Source organism: Coptis chinensis, chromosome 2 (assembly GCF_015680905.1).
Source record: "Coptis chinensis isolate HL-2020 chromosome 2, ASM1568090v1, whole genome shotgun sequence".
Taxonomy (NCBI): Eukaryota; Viridiplantae; Streptophyta; class Magnoliopsida; order Ranunculales; family Ranunculaceae; genus Coptis; species Coptis chinensis.
Window position 1 is genome coordinate 4,770,940 of NC_141457.1, and position 8,840 is coordinate 4,779,779.

Here is an 8,840-nt window from a genome sequence, read left to right on the forward strand (position 1 = left end):
TATAGAAACCAATATCCAAACCTGAAGGAGTATTTGAGAGATGCCCAATCCAGAGTTTGAAATGCAGAGGATTTCTCTTGGAAGATAGTGAGAAAGGGAAACAATGGAGATGAACTCGATAGTTTAGTGGAGATATCATAACTGCTGGCTCGAAAAGAGTGACATATTGGCACTAACTGTTTCCTTTCTTTTTTTTTTTTTTCGAACTAGCGAAGTTTTATTTCACTTTCTACTTTCCATTTTCAATACTTTCCAGTTTCAATGGTTATTAGGTTGGATTAGTTTTTGGGTAAATTTGGTATTTCATGTACTTGTTCCTTTTCCAAACTAGTTTCTCCAATTAACAAGTTTGTTTTAGATTTTAGATTTTAAAGCAAAAATCAGATGTGGGATCGAGATTAGCGCACATTGAAATTTATTGGAGGGCTTGCGCATTGAAAAAAAAACTCTAAAGATATATACAAAAGATACTATTTCAGTGACAGACTGAAAGTACTGTTCCAGTTAAGGGTGTAATACGAGGCGGGCCGGGTCAACTATGGGTCAAATAGTGATGGGTCGGGTCAGGGCGGGTTTAGGGGATACAAATCCAATGGTCCCCGATAGGGCGGGGCGGGTTGAAGTGTCATGCATCACCCGGCCTGTTGGGTCAGCTTAAGGGCGGGTTTTGGGCGGGTCATCCGGGTCGGATGAAAATTATCATTTTAACCCAATTTCACCCAAAAAAAACTTTCTAATTTTGCAAGTAATATATTTCCAATTCACAACATAGAGAAAAAAATTGAATCAATTAATAAAAAAATAAACAAAAATAAAAAACTTGAACTTGAACCCAAAACCATATCTGCAAATTTGAAACTTCTTTCTCGTGATTTATCATTTGTAAATTGATTATTTTTCATAGCATGATAAAATGAAGATGGGAGCGAGAATCTATAGTACAAAACAATAAAATATAAACTAAAAGAATTCAAAATTAATACAAGGATGAATGATTCATCTTCTCCAAAATTCGAAAGTTGAATTTGAACTTCTGATATTTACCCAATGTTCAATCTTGAATATTTAAAATTGATATTGAACTCATAAGTTTGTGTTCATATCTTTCAAATTCCTACAAAAGTTAAAATAAAATATAAACAAAATACAAAATATTAGAGTTAGAGTCTTGAAATTGTGCAGGTCAACGGGGTTGGGTCAACGACTTTTGACACGGTGTGGGTCGGGCGGCTTAACGGGTCGGGTTTAAGCATAGAACCTACACCCATAGCCCGACCGAGTAAAAACGGTGGTGGGGTAGGACGGGTTTGCTTTCGGGTCTGTGCGGGTTTGGATGGCGGGTGGAGACCGGGTACCTTACCGGATAATAGGTCAACTGTTTTTTTTTACACTCCTAGTTCCAGTGATATATGCCTCAATTTTTTTTTTATACAATTTACCCTAATTTTTTCATCCCAATTCCCAACTCACGCTCAATATCATCCATTCATGAACGAATGCCCGAATCCATTCACATACATTAGAGTATAAAATCGATCTTCGCTATTATATTGTAAATCTGTTGTCCATGGACAAATCGTCTTGCAAATACTGTATAGTAATCTGGTCATTCATATAGAATGAACGTCAAATTTTCATAGTCACATACTCACATATGCATTCTAAATCTATCTAATAAAACAGGGAAGTGTGGGGCCCGAAGGGCCCGATCCAACAGCTGCAATTCAGTTTCAACAAAATATGACCTGGCGAAAAGAGCGGCTCCCAGCTGGTATGTTGTTTCATTCCACAACATCTGGATCCATGCGACTCGACTTTCTTATTTTTTCATCTCGACTTTCTTCTTACTACCGCAACACTCAACTTTCTTACTGCCGCATCATCTCTCCCAATTTGGTATTTTTCTCTCGGTCGTTTTACCTTTTCTTCTCTGCGCATCCTTTGTTTCCCTCTCTCGGTTCTTCGGTTTTAGTTGGCGATTTCGTCATTTTTTTGTTTTTTTTTTTTTGTTTTTAGTTGGCACATTACTTAGTAGTAGTTTTAAAACTCCAAAGGAACAACCTTTTCCATCATTCCCCATCAACATAATCCACTTTGTGGTAATGGGTAGAGTTTCAGAAAGAAGCGGGATGAACGGATGGTTATGGCCAAGTTGTAAACAAACGTAACGTGTTTTACCGCATGGGTTCTATGGTTAAGTACTTAAGTAATGGTGTGGTTGTTAACAATCATTGACTTGAACCATAACACGGACCGTTGTATTCAAATTGTTTGACAAAATGGCTTCTTCCTAAATGTTGAGTGGATGGAAAGCAAGTTGAAATGATTCTTGCATTGCTATAATAGTTTCGTTAGGGTTGGCTATCTTTTTAAATTTTGTATGTATTATCTTGTGGTTTAGCTTTTTGTACAGGACTTGAGTTTCATAGAACATGCTATCTTTTATCTTTTTTTCTTTACGGGACTTGAGCTTTTCTGGGGGAGGCTTGTGAGTTGTGTCATGCCTAGGATAGCTATTAAGAAGTTTTTTCCTCACTCACAAACTCTATGAAACCATTTACTCGGGCATCACTCCATTTGAGTGTTCCAGAATCAGGACTCGTAGAAGCTAGGGATCTTGTGGGAACGGGAAAGTTCGGTTGGCGAGAGGTATTTTTTTTTTGTGTTTCATCCTCTCTCGAGCCAATTCGACGATTTTGAACCTAAAGAAAAACTAAAAGCTTTCCTTCTTCAACTGGTGGACATTCAGCATTTTATTTGGGACACTCTTTGCTAACACCATCCTTCGTATGTACAAGACAATGTGGGTTGGAGCGCCGACTATGGGCTTACAAAATTTGGATCGGGCAATTTCAATATTGATCTTTTTTTAGTTGAACACCATTCTATAGACACAAGGTACCCACAGGAGTCCCCTTTACCAAGATGTCTAGAGTGTTGGTTGCTACTATAAGGAAATGGATGATACCTGTTCCAAGTGATCCAAAAGAACTTTATGAGCTTGACATGGCTGAATATGCTAAAAAGCAAAAGTACGGGGATTGATTCCACACCTTCTTTGAGGTTTTTTTTCTACAGCAGTTTTTTCTTACTAAAAAGGCACAAATGAATTCAAACTTGGACAAGTCTGACTTGATTCAACTAACTTAGCAACTTGACTTGGTATATCAATTACACTGTCGATACTTCTATTATAGATCAAATATAGTGTCAGCTAAACTTGACGAATGTGTTTTGTAGATCAAATATAGTGTCAACTTGACTTGTCGGAATTTAAATGTGTCAAGAACAAACTATGAAGTGCACCTTGATTTAATGTGTTGTGTATTTTTCCAGAGCTTTTACGATATCAAAACAACAGGTTCGCTTCGACTTTCTATGGTTCCATGGTACGCATTTCAAGATATCGCTTAACGCCCATTGCAAAGTCCAAACTTCCATTTTTGTTTATTATTTTTATATTTCTGGGGATCGCATGGATAAGGGTAAACGCCCAATGGACCCTTCTAAGGATCAATCAAACAAGAAAAACAAATTTTTGTTCCCGGTCCAAGATAAACTCTTCCTCCAACCACCTACTCCTCAACGACTGCCGCCGCTCTGTGTAATCCTATCACCGGCTCCAATAAATGCTTATGTTGTCCGTTCATTATCATTTCTTTTGAACTGCTTATTTGGTTTATATAGCTTCCGACGCGACCAATTCTCAACAAAGGGAAACGCCCTTTGGACCCTTCTAAGCAAAGCAACAAAGAAATAGGCTCCCAAGATAGGCTCAATCTTCAACCGCCTCTTGGCTTTTCGATATCTCTTGCTTCTGACTATTGTATTTATTTCCCCACTTACGTTCTTTTTGTTTATTACCATTTACTGCTTTATTCATATCCTTCTGGTCCACATTTTTTTAAAAATTATGACTACCATTTACTGCTTTATTCATATCTAATTTATTCCTCTTTCTCCCCATCCGTCTACTTAAGAGAACAACCCTTTTCTCCGACAAAGAGGTAGAACTAACAAAAGCAATACTAGGACAGCGTGCTCAAGAAGGAAAGAGAAAGGATCACTAAAGAGAAAGGCATCTCAAACTTCGCCAACCGAGGTGTACAAGCACTCACGCTGGCGTCTCCGTCATTAGCCACCGGTGATAGGTTCAAAGATTAAATGCCTCCTTCACTTCCACGAACTCCATCTAAATCTAATGGGCGACGAGCACAAAGTACTCTGATTACACCTCATGCGACACCATGCAGGCGCCTTTCTTCTTTCCGAAGTCTCTTCAGAAATCTCTATCGTTCCTTAATCCTGTCCAGTTGTTTACGCTCCCCAAGAAACATGTCGCATCAAGTGCCCATGTTGATTCAATAAATCAAAACAATGAGATCTTCGGTTAACGCAGACTCACCAAAATGCAAGGTTAGTACGGGGTTCAATACACCTTTCTCTTGGTTCTTCCCCGGTTTACATTTAAAAAAAAACTATAATATTCTTTCATACATTCTTCGGTAAGCGAAGTTTGCATGTCTACTACCTCATCATTAGTCCATACAATACCACTTTCGTCAAATCGGCTTCAACTTCGCATCATCATCAACTACCGAAATTCACGGTGATACTTCTTCACATTTATTAAAACAAGAATACAAAAAAATTAGCTCCTTTGTCTAAATAATTCTTTCCTCATACAGACCACAACCATTTGGAGATCCTGCACAGTACTGTGAGGATATTCACCGTAATGGTTTTGACCATCCAATTTCTGCTAATAATGTTGACATCAGTGATGATGAAGACGGTTTCGACAATATTTCCTGACCGCCCCGATTGAACAAGGAAGACACTCCTTAGGGAGAATGGATGTTCAATGCCCATTTTGTAATGCACTCCATTGGATGGATGAACGGCTAACCAAATCATCATTATCACATCCTCGATTTGGGACTTGCTGTTTGCAAGGGAAAGTCAAATTGCCTCCACTACGACCATTACCACCAGCTCTTAAAGCTCTATATGATGGAAATGATCGCAAGTCAAAGTCATTTCGCAAGTACATGAGGCAATACAATCAAGCTTTTGCATTTACGAGCCTTGGAGGAAATGAGCGTGTGTTTACCGGATGAGGTCCACGGCCTTTTACTATCCATGGTCAGCTGCGTCATAGGACTGGAGCTCTAATTCCTGACTATGGGCAGCATCCAACTTACTCTCAACTTTACATATATGATCCCAGTGCTGCATTGGAGTTACGTCAACTTCGTAATCCGGGTTTGAACACAGATGTTCTTAAAATCATTCATGAAACTATGCTCCAGTATAATCATTTCTCTGCTATTTTCCACCATGCATACGATGTTCTTAGATCTGCCTCTCTTGACCATGGTGATAACTTCAACATCCCTGCGTATTTGCATTACAGTGCTACTAGAGACAGACGTCGTTACAATTTGCCAACCGCAGATGAGATTGCTGTCATTTTACCTGGGGATGGCAGCGAACGGGTAAGCATGCAAGATATTGTCATCTATCTTAAAGGATGGCAAGAATTCATGCAAATCAGTGAATGTCATCCAGCTTACTTGCCTTTGCATTATGTGCTAATGTTTCCTTCAGGAGATCTTGGGTGGTCACCTGATATGAGACGTTCAAACAATTTAACTGCAGCAGCCACTAATGACCGATTGACACAGATGGATTTCTATTCTTATCGGTTGTTTGAACGCCCTGGAGAATATTCTGCAATCTTGCAAGGGCACAAACTGTTCCAAGAGTTTATGGTTGATGGGTGGGCGTGGATCGAACAAAACAAAATGAGATATTACAGCAACAACAAGACAAGCTTTGGGCGAACTTTATCAAGGTATCATCGATGTCGGCAAGCTTTCGACCCAAACCAAATAGGAAGACGAGTGGTCTTACCAAAGATCTTGTGTCGGCAGCCCAAGGCACATGTTCAAATTTTTCAAGATTCCATGGCCATCACGCATTACAATAAGCATCCCGATATTTTTCACTATGACCGCAAACCCACACTGGGAGGAAGTTATTGATGCATTGTCTACGCATTCAAACCGCAACTCATCGGGCGAGGTGGTGGCCCGCGGTCTTTGAACTAAAGCGAAGGGCCTTGATGAAGGAAATTAAAAAAAAGGTGTGCTTGGTAATGCAGTTGCACATGTCTACACCATTGATTTTCAAAACGCGGATTGCCACATATGCATGCACTTATATATCTTCAACATTCTCGACAAGATCCGCGTGCACCGCCAGGTTGATCGCATTGTATGTGCAGAGTTTTTCGATCCGTAGTTTAACCTGATTTGTTTCGGACCGTCCTCACATGTATGGTTCATGGTCCATGTGGACTAAAAAATCCTAACTCTCCGTGCATGGTAAATGGTCAATGCAAGCATCACTACCCCAGGACTTTTGCAGATGTTACCACCATGGATAAAGATGGATATCCTATCTACCATCGTCGTGACAATGGTAGATCATATATTGTGAGAGGGCATACAGTTGATAATAGGGATGTTGTTCCTTATAATCTTTATCTTTCTAAAATGTTCAACTGCCACATTAATGTCGAAGTTTGTGTTGGGATCCGTTGTGTTAAATACATTCACAAGTATATATTTAAAGGGCATGACAGGACAACAATGGTGTACAGTGACTTGGATGAGATCCAACAATACTTGGATGCGAGATACATTGGACCCCCTGAAGCTGTTTGGAGGTTGTTAAGTTTCCATCTGCACGAGGAGATTCCCACAGTTGTACGCTTGGCACTTCATCTCCCTGGAATGCACCACGTAGTTTATAAAGCAGACGAATCAGTAAATGATATACTATCAAGAGCTGAGCGTCAGAAGTCAACTTTGATTGCCTTCTTTGAGTGTTGTGCATCAGATCCAAGAGCAAGCAACCTCACTTATCAAGAGTTCCCGGAATACTACGTCTGGAACAAACAATCACAGACTTGGACATACAGGAGATAAAAAGGAAGATTTGCTATTGGTAGAATGTATTTTGCCAGTCCTAACTCCGGTGAGCGATTTTACTTGCGCTTACTTCTCACGGTTGTAAAAGGACCCCATTCATTTGATGATCTGAAGAGGATTGGAAATGGTCCTCCACTTCCAACTTTCAAAGATGCCTGTGTTGCACGTGGACTTCTAGAGGATGATAGTGAATGGGTGCAATGTCTACAAGAGGCTGCAATTATGCAAACTGGATATCATCTTCGCCGACTATTTTGTGTTATTCTCGCAGAGTGCAATCCTTTGCAACCTCATACACTGTGGCATGCTTTCTGGAAAAATATATGTGATGACCTTCCACACAAGCTTCGCACACTGTTCAACATTCAAGAACCTACCCCTGCTGAAGTGCAAGATTACGGTTTGTTTCTCTTAAATGAGATTCTAATAGAGTCAGGTAAATCACTAGCTAATTTCCCTCCGATGCCGATGCCTCTGTTAACTACCAGATGGAACTTAGCTGTTGCAAATCGTCTCATATATGACCAACGACAATTTCAGTTTGACCCTCAAAATGAAAAAGCACATAGCAACAGGGTACTCCTTAATGCAGAGCAAGAATTCTCGTATAAAGCAGTGATAGATTCGGTTTCCAAAGATGAAGGGAAGCTATTTTTTTTTAATGGAGCAGCGGGAACAGGCAAAACTTTTGTCTACAACACAATCGCTGCTACATGTCGTGCTGAGGGGCATATTGTTATTATGGTTGCTTCATCTGGAATAGCTTCATTATTGGCGGTGTGTGGTCGATGCTCACTCACTCAACTTTTCGCATCCCAATAGATATTCTTGATACCTCTGTTTGTGGGTTCAGTAAGAATTCAATACATGCCGAATTATTCAGGGAAGCTAAACTTATTATTTGGGATGAAGTCCCAATGCAAAACAAGTTTTGTGTGGAGGCAGTTGATCGGACACTCCGGGATACTCGCGACAATAATAAACCTTTCGGTGGAATAACAGTGGTGCTTGGTGGTGATTTCCGTCAATGTCTTCCAGTTATACCCAAAGGGGTTCGGGAATAGATTGTGCGTGCTTCCTTGCACTCTTCCTTCCTCTGGAATCACATTCATGTTCTAACTCTTGCCCAAAACATGCGATTGGAAAATGGAAACTCTGCAAATATTGCGTTTGCAAATTTCTTAATGGAGGTACCAAACTTTGCATTTTCCTTTCTACTATTTTTCTTCATTCTAATATTCATTTGCATCCTTCGCGGTACTATTTTTATTTATTTACTAATATCATTACTATTTTCTCCTTGCCACGCTTTTAGATAGAAACCCACCCAAGCGAGACGGTTGAACTACCCTCCACAATTCGACGATGTGCAAATCTTCAAGATCTTATTTCTACTACATATCCTCGCTTGATCAAGCTTCCATTGTTACACCTGAATATTTAATCTGAGCGCACAATTTTATCAAGATGCAATGATGATGTCAACGACATTAATGCAATCGCTTTAAATATGTTCCTGTGGGAAAACACTCTCTTTCTAGCTGCAGACAAGATGATGACGAGGATGCAACCAATCCAGCCAATATTAATCAATACCCAAATGAGTACCTAAACTCACTTGACCCAAATTTGGTTCCGCCACCGTTTCGCCTCAACCTTAAAGTTGGTTGTCCTATAATGTTGTTGCGAAATATTGCTCCCAAAGATGGATTATGCAATGGAACCCACTTGATGGTGGTCCAATATCAGCCACATGTTCTTTTTGCAAGAATTTTAACTGGTGAAAAGGCAGGTGATCATGCATTTATTCCAAGGATATCTTTGTGCCGCCGCCTTCTTCGA